We start from the raw sequence: 17,311 nt of genomic DNA, 5'->3' as shown, positions 1-17,311 counted from the left end.
CGTGCCACGAGCTATGTTATCTATTGTGGCTTCAGTTCCTCCTTCCTCCATTAACACAGTCTGACCTGCTGGGCAGCTCCTGTAGCCCTGAGTTTCACAACTCTTACATGTCTTTGTGCTCTCAATCTTTCAACTATCATGAACACATTCTCCCGCCATAACCGCCCCTTAACCCGTCAACCAGATGACCTCATTTAAAGCTTACCTCCTTTGGCAATGTGGCTTATCCTATCAGTGACATTCCCTTTGCCCCATCCACCCACTTCTCTGCCTCTCGGATACTCAAAACAAACTTATTTTCTTTATTTTCCTGTTCTGCTGAAGTATCTTGAACCTGATTGTAATCCTACTTTTTCCTGTTTCCACAGATGCTGCCTGAACTGCCGCGTATTTCTAGCCTTTTGTTCTCCTTCTTGGAAATCTGCTTCTGTTTTTAATAGCTGGAAAAAAAGTGAATTCCAGTTAATTGGGACACATCGGGACCAGTACATTTTGGCCCAATTAAGCAGCTGCCCCAATTAGCCAAAGTTTCATGGAAATAGTTAGAAAGGTATAAAAGAGACAATTGAGTAATAAAGTATGTATTTAAATGAAATATAGAACAAATTAGAACATTATCATTACTATAAAATTGTATTAGTTCTTAATAGCTGTCAAGAGGAATTCATCCAGTGTACGTTGCCATGTTCTTTTGATGACTGTCAATGAACAAAATCAACACCAAGTGCAGACTGCGTTCATACAATGCTTTCAACGATGCATCCTCAAAATCTTTGTTTTCATTGTAACATTCAAGCTGATTGTTGATGCTTTCAAATCCTTCGTAGTTCCTAAAACTTTTCCCTCCCAGTCATTTCTGGCATCTCCAAGGCTGAACGCTTGAAACCACCGTGAACAAAACAATTCTGAATTGTCTTACTGCTTATTACTCACCAACTACCATACTACACGTTTGTGTAATCTTTTTTTAAAACACACACAACTGTCACCACTTAAAACATTGTTCACTCAAAGCATGGTGTGGTGTCTAACAGCCACAAGTGCACGTGACTGACACTAGTTAGAAAATGCTCAGCAACAGTCTCCCATCCCAATTAAGTGGTACGGTGTCCCAAATAAACAAAAGGAATCCTGGCTATTTTCTCAATTAGATTTTGTTCTTTAAGAGCTGTCCCAAATAAGTGGCTGCCTCAATTAACCGGAATCCACTGTATTAGAAGGTAAGCATTCTGACAGATTCATATCCCACAGATCCATACTCAAGCTGCCGCTTTGCCTTCTTTATAGCTGCATTGATATGTTGGGTCTGAGACATTGACACCCAGGAACTTGAAATTGCTCTCTCTTTCCTCTTCTGATCCCGCTACGAGTACTGGTGTGTGTTCCTTCCACATTCAGTTCTTCGGTCTTACTGACGTTGAGTGCAAGGTTGTTGCTGGGGCACCACTCAACTAGCTGGTATATCTCTCTTTCCAGTATGCCCTCTCATCGCCATCAGTATTATCCAGGACATCTTCACGGAGCAATTCCTCAAAAAGGCTGTGTCCATCATGAAGAAGGTCCTTCAGGACGTGCCCGCTTCTCATCAGGAAGAAGGTATAGAATCCTGAAGGGACACACTCAGTGATTCAGGAACAACTTCTTCCCCTCTGCCATCAGAATTCTGAATGGACATTAAAACCCATGAGAAGTAGCTCACTACTGCTTTTATTTCTGTTTTTGCACTATTTAATATATATGTATTCATACTGTAATTCAGCATTTTCTCTATTATTATGTATTGCATTGTACTGCTGCCACAAAATTAATACATTTCACGACATATGCCAGTGATATTAAACCTGATTCTGATTCATTACTTAACTCCCTTGAATGTATGCCGCTTCTAAATTAATTACACAAAAGTACAGAATTCAGTTAATTCATCACTCGCACTCAACACTTCATAAAGTACTGGCTGTCATTTTTGAACAACGAATGATCCACCATGAACGTTCTTCATGCTGATGACCTCCCTGAAGAAAGAAATCCGACAGGCAGAGATGATACAAGAGCTTTGGTATGCAGCAGGCAACAGCAATGTCCAGGATCAGTCAAGATAACAGGTCGTTTAACATTCCTGCCTTATGCCACAACCATCATCACTCTTAAATGAACTTAACACAGGCAGACAGGAGGGAAAGGTCTCTACTATACAAACACCATTTGAAGCTGACTTCATATCAGTGGGTGCTCAATAAATTAAGAAACTGAGAAAATCAAGCTGTTCTTGTTTCCTATCAACCCCAAATAAGCTTAATTTTGAAATGTTGAAGTTTAATTGCAAAAAAATTGCAAAGCAAGTGCTACCAAACATGGAAGGGGAAAATGGAGCTAGATGCAATTCCTTCTGGCAATCCAACTGCACTTTCAACGAGACAGCCTACACTCATATCTGCAACACAGACGATCTAAAGCCTTGACAAACTTCCATAGATGTGTGGTGGACAGTATATTGACTGGATGACTTCACTACGGCTGGATACATGAACAGCAATGCCTGCAAAAGGCAGTGGACCTAGCCCAGTCCATCACGGCTAAAGCCATCCCCACCACCGAGCACACCTACAAGGTCACTGTCACAGGAAAACAGCATCCATTATCAAGGACCACCCCCACCATTCAGGCCATGGTCTCTTCTCACTGCTCTCATCAGAAAGTACGGAAGCATTATGTCCCACACCACCAGGTTCAGGAACAGTTACCTTTCAACTATCAGGCTCTTGAACCAGAGTGAGTAACTTCAGTTACCCCATCACCAGACCGATTCCATAACCTATGGACTCACTTTCAAGGCTCTTGTTTACAAAATTAGTTATTAACTATATTATTATTTTGTTTTGCATTTTGTATTTGTACAATGCTGCCTTTTACACTTTGGTTGTTTGTCCGTCTTTGCTAGTGTGCAATTATTCATTGATTCCATTGTGTTTTTTGTATATACTGTGAAAAGTCGCAAGAAAATGAACCTCAGGGTAGTATATAACATTACGTACCCCATAACTGGGTTGCCAAACCAGCAGAAATGGAACGCTCGTTGGAGTCTGTGATTACTAGGAGCTAATAAAGTTTTATTAAAGAAACAAGGATATAAATGTAACAGGTTAGCAATGATAATACACACATATACACAGAAATAGGGTAATAGGAATCAACCAAGCTCTATCGCAGTCTCGGGGTAAAATGATCAGTCTTAAGTGAAGCAGAGTTCAGTTCAGTTCGAAGTAATCGCCATTGTTGTACTGTTGGGTGGACAGGGAGGGAGACAGACAGAGACAGAGATAGATAGATAGATAGATATGGAGATACAGTTGGTTTCGGGCAGACCTTTTGATGTCTTCTGATCCCGCTGTGGTCACCGACCGGATACGATCGTTCTTCCGCGGTGAACCCGGCACCCAGGCAAGGGTGGGCACACACCCTAGGTTCCCACCGATAGTACCTTTACACCCTGTGAGCCTCTAACCGATTCCCGCGAACTGGTCCTCCAAACTCTCACCAACTTGTGGGGCACACTGCTCTTTCCAGGGTCTCGAGGCGTGTCTCGTGCCTTAGCAAACCTGCTCTTTTTATCCCCCTGCTGGGGTATCACCTGTCCATCAAACTTCAAACAGTTCAAGTTCAAAGCAAACGGTCTGTCAATATCTGAATTGTGTTTCCTTCTTGCTGTCAGTTCCTGTTATATGTTTTATCTTAATATCAAATTCCTGTAATGCCAGGCTCCAATTTTATAAGCGTTTGTTTTTAATTGTCTTCCGTTATCTCTCTCATTAGCATCATCCGTCCGGTAGCTCTGCTTGGTGTCACACCTGAGATTAGTAACGTATATGTATTTTGATAATGAATCTACTTTGAATGTTGCTGCTAAGGCCAGCATCTAATGCCCTTCCTCAATTGCAGCTGACAAATAAACAGCTATTTTCCCGATTAGATTACAGAGAGAGTGCAGTGCAGGTAGACAAAGTGCCTAAGAGATATACACCCAGTGGCCACTGCATTACATGGAGCCCAGTATGGTCTTCACTGAGTGTACATCTCATAGGCACTTTGCCTACCTGGTTCAATATGCTGTGCATTCGGAGATGCTCTTCTGTACACCACTGTCCTAACACTTGGCTATTTGAGTTACTGTCACCTTCTTATCAGCTTGAACCAGTCTGGACATTCTCCTCTAACCTCTCTCATTGACAAGGTATTTTCACCCACAGGACTGCCACACACTGGATGTTTTTTGTTTATCACGCCATTCTCTATAAACTCTAGATACTGTTGTGCATGAAAAGCCCAGGCGATCAGCAGTTTCTGAGATACTCAAACCACTCTGCCTGACACCAACAATCATTCTATGGTCAAAATCACTTGGATCACATTTCTTCCCCATTCTGAACAACAGTTGATGCATTGAGTTGCTGCCACATAACTGGCTGGTCAGACATTTGCATTTACAAGCAGTATACACGTGAACCTGATAAAGTGGCCACTGAGTGTATGTTCAAGAATCCAATCAGAGGGATCGAAGCCATCCTTGAGCCTGGTGATATACGCTGAACCCCTGGAAGTCTTCAAGGCAACTTTGAACTGCAAGGGAGCCAAGGGGCACGGGGTAAAAAAAATGAGAAAGTTGTACTGAGACCAAGGATGACCAAACCATGGTCTTATTGAATGGGTCCAGCGGTCTCGAGGGCCAATGGGCCAATTCAAGTTCCTCTTTCTTGTAGTCTTGTGTTTCAAAGGATTGTAAACTCAGCCAGCCCCACTAGTCTCCCCAACGTCAGTGACATATTCAAAAGATGACATCCAGCATTACAGATCCTCACCATCTAGGTAGTGCCCTTTTCTCATTACTACTATCAAGGAAGAGCTTAAAGACTCAATGTTTTAGAAACAGCGTCTTCCCCTCTGCCATCAAATTTCTGAACAGACCATGAACTCATGAACATTATTTGTCCTACAGGTTTATTTTTGGTTTAATTGTAACTCAATATCTTTTATTGTATTTGTTACGTACCCCGTAACTGGGTTGCCAAACCAGCAGAAATGGACCACTTAGTTGGAGTCTGGATTACTGGAACTAAGAGAGTTTTATTAAAGAGATAAATAACACAGTACTCTAATCGTAAGGATATGAATGCAACAGATTAGCAATGATAAAACACACATGTACACAGAACTAGGGTAATAGGAATCAAACAAGCTCTATCGCAGTCTAGGGGTAAAATGATCAGTCTCAAGTGACACAGAGTTCAGTTCAGCTTAGGACAGTTCGCAGTAATCGCTGTTGTGCCGTTGGGGGGAGAGAGAGAGAGAGATAATATGTAAATTCTGATTTGCACAGACCTTCGTTCTTCGCAGTTAGCTTTTGGGCGAACCCTTTCATGTCTTCTGTGGTCACCGACTGTGACCCCTCCGTTCCGGATACGACCGTTCTTCCGCGGTGAACCCGGCACCCAGGCAAGGGCGGACACACACACCAGGTTCCCGCCGATCGTACCTTTTCACCCTGTGCGTCTATGGTTGGTCCCACGACTAGACCTCCAAACTTCCACCAACTTGTGGGGGCACACCGCTTTTCCAGGGTCTCATTATCTCGTGATGTCTGTCGTGCCTTAGCGAACCTGTTCTTTTTATCCCCCTGCTGGGGTATCGCCTGTCCATCAAACTTCAAACAGTTCAGGTTCAAAGCAACCGGTCTGTCAATACTCGGAACTGTGTTTCTTTTCCATTACCTCTCTCCTCTCTCATTAACATTTTGAACGCTTCTCCATTGTCTCCCTTATCTCTTTCATCAGTATCAATCTTCTGATAACTTGGTTTTTCGTCACATATTGCTCTCGCAAAGTAACAAATTTCACGGCATATGTTAGTGATAATAAAATTGATTCTGAATCTCACAGGTTATGACTTTAATAATCTAGTAAGGGTCAAAGTTCAAAATAAATCTTTTATCAAAGAACGTACATGTTATCATTTTCTTACAGGCATTCACAGTAGAACCAAGGTATACAATAGAATCAATGAAAAACTACTGATACACAATCAATATACAAAAGATGACAATATGTGCAAACACAATAATAATAATAATAATCAATAAATAATACTGGGAACATGAGTTATATTGAGTCTTTTAGTTGTGGAATCAGTTCAGTGTTGAGATGCATGAAATTATCCCTTCTAGTTCAGGTGCCTGATGGTTGAGGGGTAATAACTGTGGTGTGCAATGTGGGGCTCCTATACCTCCTTCCCTCCTTGTGCAACCCCACAACTGCACCCCCACTGCACAGACAATTAAGGATGGACAGTAAGTGTGTCAGCCTGGCCAACCACACCCACAGACAGTGAGTGAATAAATATCAAGAGAACTCAACGGCAATGTTTTCTTTAAAAATACCCTTAATAAAATCAAAGAACAACATTTATCAAACTTCCATTCAAACCACATTAAGCTACCTTAAGCACTGTTCTGCAAACCATTACTTTTCACTCTGCAGCTGTCAGCTCTGATTCCAAAAGCACACAACTTAAAAGATTAGCCAAATAAATGATCACTGCTAAGAACAATATTTGCTTCGGCTCGGTTGCTAGCATTTCTGGAATCAGAAGCCCCACTCCTGAAATAAAAGAATCAAATTGGAACTGGGGCAGGTTTGAGGGAATGCTACAACATCACAAGCAACTTTTAGATCATAAGAGGATAACGATTTAAAGATTAAAGATTAGCTTTATTTGACACGTACTTTGAAACAGGCAGTGGAATGCAATATTTTGCATCAATGACCAACACGTGCGAGGATTGTGCTGGAGTTGTAGCCTGCAAGTGTCACCATGCTTCAGGCACCAACGTAGTGTGTCCTCACTTACTAACGCTAACCCATACGCCTTTGGAATACAGAAGGAAACTGGAACACCTGGAAGAAACCTCTACGGTCATAGGAAAAACAAACTTCTTACGGACAGTGGCAGAGTCAAAGCCAGAATGACGCAGTATTTCATCACTAAGCTACGTGTACCCCCCACATCACATCTAACCCAGGTCACATCTGTCCTCTCAGAGATTCATTCAAAATCCACTGAAACTCTAGAAATATTGGATGATCCCTGATGTTACCTACTTGATCTTTCGCCAGAAGGTGGCGAATCTGCAAAATTCATTGCCACAGATGGCTGAGGAGACCAAGTCGTAGGGTGTATTTAAAGCAGAGCTTGACTAGTAAGGGGGAGAAAGGATACAGGGAGAAGGCAGGAGAATGGTGTTGAGAGGGATACTAAATCAGCCATGATTGAATGGTGGAGCAGACTCAATGGGCTGAATGGCATAATTCTGCTCCCTTGTGTTATGGTCTCTGAACCAACAAAATTTAACAATATATATTGCTGTTATACACAGGTTGCATTTGACACTTTGTTGAGCCAACTGGACTTAATGGGGTGACTGCACATGAGAAGAACTTCATGGCTCTATGGTGACGTTATATCTTGGACTTAGTAAATTTAGAATGGAAATGCAAGCCTTTAGGATTGTTTCTTGAGAAGATAAGCTATCGGGTCAGTGGTGTGTAATGCCCAGATCCTGCTCACCGTCAGTGGGAAAAGGAAACGTGAAACTGACAGATCGACGAGTGCTTTAAATTCCACCTAACTAATTGCCTTTGTAAATCTGTATTTTAAGCTTTTAATATCATGGGTCAGTTTGTAACAAATGGGCAAACAACCACCTCGCTCACATCTTTATTTACACTGGTCTGTAAATATGGTTCAAAGTAAATTTATTAGCAAAATACATACACTACTCTGACATTCATTTTCTTGCAGGCTTTCACAAATAATCACAATAGAATCAATAACAAACTAGACACAAAGACAGAGAAACAACCAATGTGAAGACAAGTTTCTCCTTTACATAATATAAAATACAGAGATGACTTCTTTTACAAAATATAGGGATGTAAACAAACTCACAAACCTTCAGATTCAACAGCAGTTCATTGAATGTTTGAGGCACTGAAATGGTTATTTGGATTGTGACTGGAAGCCCGTAAATCTAGTGCATGCGTTGGGGATTAGATGGTTCCTGGAACATCTCATTCACAAAATGCCATATTACTCATAGGGAAAATATTTTACTTCTCATCCTTTTCCCTCAAGCAAGGCACAGAAATAGGAAAAGCTTATTTAGCCCCTTGTACCTTACCTGTCACTCTAGTAGATGTAGGATCGTAGAGCGAATAGGGTAAAGATTATAGAACAGTGGTTTCGAGATGATCTGAAGTGGTATAATCTCACTCAGAGTGTGGCTAGAATTTAAAAAACACAGTTAGGGTGAAAACTTACACAAGGTTAAAGGATCAAATATGAACACCTAAACATCCAAGGCAGGGAAGATTACAGAGCACTGGAGATGTGTATGATAGCCGGTATGGACATAGTGGACCCAGGAGCCTGGATTTGTCCTGAATATCCCTAACACCTACACCTTCAAGCCAAATCTCTGATCTAACAAATGATGTATTTCATCAATTATGGCTCTACCAGAAGTCCTCTTGGGAACAACAGCTCCTCTACCAGCACAGATGCACCGCAAGGCTGTGTGCTTAAACCCCTGCTCTATTTGCTTTACACACGACTGTGTGGCTAAGCACAGCTCCAATGTCATACTTAAGTTTGCTGACAGCACCACTATTGTTGGCAGAACCAAAAAGTGATGACAGACCAGCATATAGGAGGTAGACTGAAAACCTAGCTGAAAGCAGAGACAACAGCAACTTCTTACTCAATGTCAACAAGACTAAGGAGCTGATTATTGACTTACAGAGGAGGAAACTAGAGGTCTAGGAGCCAGTCCTCATCAGGGGATCAGAGGTGGAGAGAGTCAGCAACATTAAATTCCTCTGTGTTATTATTTCAGAGGATCAGCTCTGGATCCAGAAAGTGTAAATACAAAGAAAGCACAGCAGCCTCTACTTCCATATGAGTTTGTGGAGATTCAGCATGACATTTAAAACTTTGACAAACTTCTGTAGATGTGTAGCGGAGAGTATATTGACTGGCTGCATCACAGCCTGGTATGGAAACACCAATACCCTTAAATGGAAAATCCTACAAAAAGTAGTGGATACAGCCCATTCCCTCCTCACCTTTGAATACATCTATACAAAGTGTTGTCACAAGAAAGCAGCATCCAGCAATAGGGACCTACAGCACCCCAGGTCATGCTCTCTTCTCGCTGCTGTCATCAGAAAGAAGGTACAGCAGCCTCAAAGCTCACAACACCAGGTTCAGGAACAGTTATTACCCCTCATCCACCAGGCTCCTGAACTTCACTCAACTCCATCTGACCCATCACTGAACTGTTCCCACAACCTAAGGACTTACTTTTAAGGACGCCTCATTGCTTATTTATTCTTATTTCTTTCTTTTTGTGTTTGCAGTTTGTTGTCTTTTGCACACTGGTTGTTCACCCTGTTGGCTGAGGTCTTTCATTGATTCTATTGTGGTTATTGGATTTACTGTGTAGCCTGAAAGAATAAGCATCTCAGGGTTGTATATGGTGACACATATGTACTTTGATAATAAATTTACTTTGAACATTAAAGCCCGAAGGTAGTGGATTCAAATGTCACTCCTGAGACTTACACAAAGTTCTAGGGTGATACTCCAGTGTGTTACTGCTATACGAGCAGAAAACACAGTATCTTAGAAGTTCAGGTGATATAAGAATGCATTTTGCAAAGTTTTTTTCCAAGATGGTGCCGAGCTGTAGTTCTGTTGAGCTATCAGCTCAGACATTTATTTTTGGGATTTTTTTAGGTTCATATGGATGGTTTGGGAACAGAGAGGGGAGTAAGGGGTCAGGTCGGGGTTTAGGGACAGGGATGTGGGGGAATTAGAGAGCAGAGTCTAAACCTCTGTTCGCATTCAAAGACCAGCAACACTGATGTGGTCAGATGTCAGAATGACAAACCATCAGAGAAGGGGGGGGGGCCCCTTCACGCGAGTGAGTGAGACCGGAGTTCGAGGCCCAGTGTGCGTTTTCCCGTCATTGATGAGTCCGCAGCTCGAAGCCTAGAGTTCGGGTTCTCACGCAGGGTCGACATTTGTCGTTGTTGGTGATTCCTAGGTCGATACCAAAGACCATAACCTGAAGTTCAATCGGAGGTTCAGACTGAACCCAAAGGGCAATCAGAAGTCCAGCGGTCATGGCCCAATGGGGCGGGTGGGTGTGAGGACGGCGCTTGCGTTGGGGGGGGTGGTTGTGTGGGAGAGAGGAAAGGGGCTTGTTTCGTTGTTGTTGCTTTGTCGTTTGGTGCGTACTGTTGTGTTGTGTTCATGTTGTTCTGTTCGTGAGCATGCAATGTTGGCGCCGGAATGTGTGGCAACACTTGCGAGCTGCCCCCGGGGGGGGGGGGGGGGGTTGGTTGTTAACATGTTATGAGAGTCACGTGAAAAATGTGAATCTGTATCAGATCCCTCGACACTGTAAAAGAGGAGATGTTGAATTATGCCCAATGTGCTGACCCAAGTTTATCCTTCAATCAACAGAACAAGTTATCTGTTCTGCACCACCTTGCTGTTTGCAGCCGTACGGTACACAAAACAACTGCCACGTGTTTTACCAATAGCAATGTCCACACTTGTAAAGTACCCCAGTAGCTAGAAAGCACTTTGGGACACTGAGGCCACAACAGGCAGTCGGAAATGCATGTTCCCCATGAAGGCACAGACATAAGATTACATGCTCTACCTTTCATCAAATCAAATAATCTCACTGAAACCTATTGAATAGTGACTGGATGTGGAGAGGATGTTTCTTACAGTGGAGGAATCTAGGACCAGAGGGCACAGCCTCAGCATGTCCCTTCAACAAAAGGAGGGGTTTCTTTTGCTACAGGGTGGCAAATTTGTGGAATTCATTGCCACAGGTGGCTGTGGAAGTCACCATTTAAAGCGGAAGTTGATAAGGATGTCAATGGTTACAGGAAGAAGGCAGGAGAACGGGGTTGAGAGGGACAAGAACTCAGCCATGATGGAATGGTGGCACAGACTTGATGGTTCAAATGGCCTAATTCTGCTCCTTTGCCTCATGGTCTAAATCTTCAACTGAATGGTGCATATTGAATTAATGTGTTAGGTGAGTTCTTGCCAATCGTCTGCCATATTTAAGACTGCAATGTTCTTTCTAGAAGCTCTTGGAACTTTCTTCAGGATATGGAAACAGTTGATCACAGGACTGACAACTTCCTTCCTCAGCAGCCTTTCTTTTTATTCCTTTTACCAAAAGCCGAATCACGCATTATCTTCTCCGTTTCATACATTATAAGAATATCAGGCAGATCAACATATTCTCAGAGGCAGAAGTCTCACTAAGGTTATAAAAATTCAAGCTACACAGAAGGAGGTGAACATCTCTAATCCATATTCAACACACCCAGTGGTTTGAAATTCAATAAACTATTGCAACTGGAAAAGTTCCACTGAACTGCATTGACTTGAACATTAACTCGGTATTTCTTGCCAAGAATGCTGTCTGACCTGCTGACTTAATCCCTACTTTGTTTCCACTTGAGATACTTGACACTTTGAGAGTGTCTGATACAACTGAACACACATGCTGTTCTTTGGAAGGTGCATTATGGTGAAGGTAATGCACGGTTATGTTAAAACCTTGCGAGAGACAATTAACATTTCCTTTACTGTTGACAGTGCTCATGAATGCACAAAAATCATCACCTTGAGAACTGACCAATGTGGAAGTGACAAGCTGACACAGGAGGTCACCATTCAGGCCACTGCAGCGGAAAGGACAGTGTCTGAAATTAACCTCACATGCCAGCTCTCTGGAGGGTACAGCATATTGATCACCCATCCTGGAACCTTTGGAATGTAACGACTGTCTCCGTCTCCACTGGATTCCAAGCTCCCACCACTCAATGAACGAGAAGCATGTTCCCTGTATCTTTTCTAATCCTTCCATCAACTACCCTGCACATGGTTCTTGCTGTTGGTCCCACAACGATATACACAGGGAGAATAAATAAAAGGCTGGAACTTCTTTCAAAGAGTTCAGGGCACATTAAAAAAAAATTCCACTTACCTGGGATTCAGGGGCATGAAGCTGAAACAGTGGCATAAAAATTCCCATCCCGACTAGCTTAAAGTGCAAAAGAAGTTGTTTTTTCCCCAATCAGTGCTCAGCTTCAATAACTTTCCACCTTCAGCCATATATCTTCACTAAATACGTTTAATGATACAAAGAATCAGCGAGTACACATTAACAGAGGCTTGTTCCTACCCGGAACATGGTGGTTCCTCACAAGACCTTGCCACGCAACCATGTTCTGTACACTGTGCCCTGCTAAGCACAGTCCAAGAATACCAATGTTGAGGTCAGTCTCAAACCTGAGTGTTCACGTCAGCCATGAGCTGGTCACAGAACTGCAGTGAACTACTGATGATGCTGTGGTGAGACTGCCGGATAATTAGTTTCATTTGCCATGGTCCTCAAATCTCAGAGTTGTACACCGCATACATACTTCAATAATAAAAAAACTTGAACCACAACCAAAGTGACTTGAGGAAAGGAAAATCCCACGTTTTCTTTTATTTAAAAATTACTGGACCAGAGCTGAGCTGAGGAAAGCAGCCTCAATCTGCAGGCCTTTCCTCCGAGTGCTCTGCCTTCCTCCCTCAGTCTACAGATATTCAGGTTAGTAGGTTAGTTAATCATTGTAATTTGTCCCGTGATTAGTCAAGGGTTAAGGCGGGAGTTGCTGGGAGACATCTCAAAGGGCCTGTTCTGTACTGTACCTCAATAAATAAATGGTGTTTAAAGGACAATGAGTAAATACTTCAGAGGAAAAAGTCTGTATGATTTTGAGGAGAACACTGGCAGTGAGAATTATGTGATTCTTCTGGCATACAGACAACATGGATTTGATGAGCTAAATATCCCCTTTCATGGTTTCTATTTCCTCATAGCCAACACTTCGAAAGAAACAAAGTGCCCTGAAACTGTCCATTTTAGTCCTATCACACATGCCGATGTCTTACTCTGACCAGTCTCCAAATCTCAGTCCCATCAGACATGCTGAAGGCTTACTCTGACCAGTCTCCAAATCTCAGTCCCATCAGACATGCCAATGTCATACCCTGACCAGTCTCCAAATCTGTCACATCAGACACGCCGAAGGCTTACTCTGACCAGTCTCCATATATAAGTACCACTAAAAGCAACGACCTACTCGTTTCACTCACCGCTCTTTGTAAAATTTTCTGTGGTGCACAAATTGGTTATTGTATTTCCTGTTCTAGAACGAAGATTGTGAGTTCACTATTAAATTCACAGTTCACTGTCTACCCCTTTGTGATCTGCCAAGGTGTAACTGGCACCAGTTACATGTGTTTCTTTCACATATTATTGCTGTCCCTTTGCCTGCTGCAGAAGCTTAGAAACACTGATTAAACACTGGCTTTCCTCAGCTCATAGCCTTCGCACGTTGCCACGCTCCCCCGGGCTGGCCTTCGCACGTCAACGCGCTCCCCCTGGCTGGCCTTCGCACGTCGCCGCGCTCCCCCTGGCTGGCCTTCGCACGTCGCCGCGCTCCCCCCGGCCTTCGCACGTCGCCGTGTTCCCCCCGGCCTTCGCACGTCGCCGCGCTCCCCCCGGCTGGCCTTCGCACGTCGCTGCGATCTCCCGGCTGGCCTTGGCACGTCGCCGCGATCTCCCGGCTGGCCTTCGCACGTCGCCGCGCTCCCCCGGCTGGCCTTCGCACGTCGCCGCGCTCCCCCGGCTGGCCTTCGCACGTCGCCGCGCTCCCCCGGCTGGCCTTCGCACGTCGCCGCGCTCCCCCGGCTGGCCTTCGCACGTCGCCGCGTTCCCCCTGGCCTTCGCACGTCGCCGCGATCCCCCCCCCCCCGGCCTTTGCACGTCGCCGCAATCCCCCCCCCCGGCCTTCGCAACTCACCGCGCTCCCCCCCGGCCTTCGCACCTCGCCGCGCTCCCCCCGGCCTTCGCACCTCGCCGCGTTCCCCCCGGCCTTCGCACCTCGCCGCGATCCCCCCGGCCTTCGCACCTCGCCGCGTTTCCCCCGGCCTTCGCACCTCGCCGCGATCCCCTCGGCCTTCGCACCTCGCCGCGATCCCCCTGGCCTTAGCACCTCGCCGCGATCCCCCTGGCCTTCGCGCATCAGCATACTCCCCTGGCCATTTGAACAGAGACTTGGAATACAAGCAACCCTGGGGTTCCTGGGATGGAAGAGGGGGTGTTGCATTCATGGAAAGCAAACTGCACTGCAGTTCTTCGTAACCCACAGCCACTGCAATGGCAGGCACACTAGATGAAAAATAAACCTTCTCTTTCATTTGTTTTAACATAAAATCGGCGATAGCCAAATTTTACTCTGCATTTCAGTTTTTGGGTAGTGATTTGTGAATTCCATTAATGTGAATTTCCATTAAGTAAATGGCTTTAACATGGGAGGAGAGGAAGGAATCATGGGTTTGTTAGTTGGTGCAAACTGCGCTAAAGGGCAAGTTTCTGTCTTGTATCTCTTATGACTGACTCTGACAAAGGCAGGGTACAGGTCATGAAGGATAAGGAGATGGGAACATTTGCAGGTGTTGGAAACTTTAATTAAAAACAAAACACTACATGCCCCTCTCCACAGCTGCTGACCAATTGGCTTAGTATTTTCATCAATTCCTGTTTTTATTACATTACCGCAGGGGTTCCCAGCACTTTTTATGCCATGACGATGAAGGGCCTCGGCCCAAAACGTCAATTGTTTATTTTCCTCTATAGCCGCTATCTGACCTGCTGAGTTCCTCCAGTATTTCATGTGTGTAGCTCTAGATTTCCAGCGTCTACAGAATCTCTAGTGTAATCCAATAAAAATTCCTGGCAGGTAACAATCCTTTCACTATTTCAATAGTTAAATAACAGTTCATAATGTGGTGATTAAGATTCTGGATTAATATCCAGAGACCTGGACTATTGAGACACAAGTTTGAACTTCAGTAGGGCAGATGAAGAATTTAAATTCAAGTAATTAAATTGAGAAAATTAATTAGTAAGCGCCGAGTCAGATTAAAAGATCAAGGCAGAGGCCCAGGGCAAAGTACGAACTCGTTACCTTAGTGCTGAACTGACTTTGCAGCTGAAGCCATTGGCACTTCCTCAAAACTGAACTGGCTCTGTGGCTGTGGCCTGAGGCAGTCTGGCTCCTGGACCAACTGGAGTGTTGAACTGGCTCTGCGACTGTGGTTTGAGACAATCTGGCTCCTGGACCAACTGGAGTGTTGAACTGGCTCTGTGACTGTGGCCTGAGGTAATCTGGCTCCTGGACCAACTGGAGTGTTGAACTGGTTCTGCGACTGTGGTCTGAGACAATCTGGCTCCTGGACCAACTGGAGTGTTGAACTGGCTCTGTGACTGTGGCCTGAGGTAATCTGGCTCCTGGGCTGACTAGAGTGTTGAACTGGCTCTGCGACTGTGGTCTGAGACAATCTGGCTCCTGGACCAATTGGAGTGTTGAACTGGCTCTGTGACTGTGGTCTGAGACAATCTGGCTCCTGGACCAACTGGAGTGCTGAACTGGCTCTGTGACTGTGGTCTGAGACAATCTGGCTCCTGGACCAACTGGAGTGTTGAACTGGCTCTGCGACTGTGGTCTGAGGCAATTGGGCTCCTGGACCAACTGGAGTGTTGAACTGGCTCTGTGACTGTGGCCTGAGGTAATCTGGCTGCTGGACCGACTGGAGTGTTGAACTGGCTCTGCGACTGTGGTCTGAGGCAATTGGGCTCCTGGACCAACTGGAGTGTTGAACTGGCTCTGTGACTGTGGCCTGAGGTAATCTGGCTCCTGGGCCGACTGGAGTGTTGAACTGGCTCTGTGACTGTGGCCTGAGGCAATCTGGCTCCTGGACCAACTGGAGTGTTGAACTGGCTCTGCGACTGTGGTTTGAGACAATCTGGCTCCTGGACCAACTGGAGTGTTGAACTGGCTCTGTGACTGTGGCCTGAGGTAATCTGGCTCCTGGACCAACTGGAGTGTTGAACTGGCTCTGCGACTGTGTTCTGAGACAATCTGGCTCCTGGACCAACTGGAGTGTTGAACTGGCTCTGTGACTGTGGCCTGAGGCAATCTGGCTCCTGGACCAACTGGAGTGTTGAACTGGCTCTGCGACTGTGGTCTGAGACAATCTGGCTCCTGGACCAACTGGAGTGTTGAACTGGCTCTGTGACTGTGGTCTGAGACAATCTGGCTCCTGGACCAACTGGAGTGCTGAACTGGCTCTGTGACTGTGGTCTGAGACAATCTGGCTCCTGGACCAACTGGAGTGTTGAACTGGCTCTGTGACTGTGGCCTGAGACAATCTGGCTCCTGGACCAACTGGAGTGCTGAACTGGCTCTGTGACTGTGGTCTGAGGCAATTGGGCTCCTGGACCAACTGGAGTGTTGAACTGGCTCTGTGGCTGTGGCCTGAGGTAATCTGGCTCCTGGGCCGACTGGAGTGTTGAACTGGCTCTGTGACTGTGGCCTGAGGCAATCTGGCTCCTGGACCAAAGGGCTCCATGCTGTGGCCTGAGGCAATTGGGCTACTGGGCAAACTGGAGTGCTGAACTGGCTCCGCGGATGTGGACTCATTTTGGGAACTCTGCAGTTCATGTTCTCTGTGTTATTTGTTTGTTTTTTATTGTTTGCACGATTTGTTCTTTTCTCCCCCCACACATCAGGTGTTTGATGGTCTTTGTTGAGTGGGGTTTTTTAAAATGGGTTTTTGTGTTTGATTTGTAGCTTCCTACAAGAAGATGAATCTCCAGGTTCTATATGGTATACGTACTTCGATAATAAATGTATTTTGAACTTTGAAATCTGCGACAAACATCCAGCACTGATTCCCATGAGAATTGTGTCCCTGATATCATTCAAAGAAATCTGCTACCCCAGTCCTAAACGTGCTCCTGCTCAACTGCAGTAAACGGAGCTGGTCACTCAAATCAAGGGTCAAATCAGCACCCACAAGAAATAATAACAACAACATCCAAATCCTGTGTACAAAACAAGCCCACACAAAATGGAAAATACATTACAGGAACTTCAGTTTGTCAATTCACTTGTCAAAAGTCCAAATTTGATTTCTGTTGGAAAGTAACACTTTGGATTTTAAGTTTCCGCAATTTGAAATACGAACCCTTAAATGTAAGAGGTTTACAACTTTAAATCTGTGGTTCTCAGAGCTCGACAGCAGCTCAGTTTTTGCCATGCCTTATCGA

At 44.8% G+C, this 17,311-nt stretch overlaps 1 protein-coding gene across 4 annotated transcripts in view; it reads right to left on the bottom strand.

The window, feature by feature from the left end:
- epb41l5 (erythrocyte membrane protein band 4.1 like 5) overlaps positions 1-17,311 on the bottom strand; it is a 207,315-nt gene that overhangs the window by 156,377 nt on the left and 33,627 nt on the right. The window contains exon 1 of one of the 4 annotated variants that reach the window (XM_063048543.1): positions 8,231-8,311. The exons of the other annotated variants lie outside the window; for them this stretch is intronic. The gene's annotated coding sequence lies outside the window, so the exon portion shown is untranslated. Of the gene's footprint in view, positions 1-8,230; positions 8,312-17,311 lie in introns of those variants that run through there. 4 annotated transcript variants of the gene reach the window in all.

Source organism: Mobula hypostoma, chromosome 5, assembly GCF_963921235.1.
Source record: "Mobula hypostoma chromosome 5, sMobHyp1.1, whole genome shotgun sequence".
In the NCBI taxonomy this organism is placed as follows: domain Eukaryota; kingdom Metazoa; phylum Chordata; class Chondrichthyes; order Myliobatiformes; family Myliobatidae; genus Mobula; species Mobula hypostoma.
Note: the sequence above shows the minus strand (reverse complement) of the source record. Positions and strands in the feature narration are given on the sequence as shown.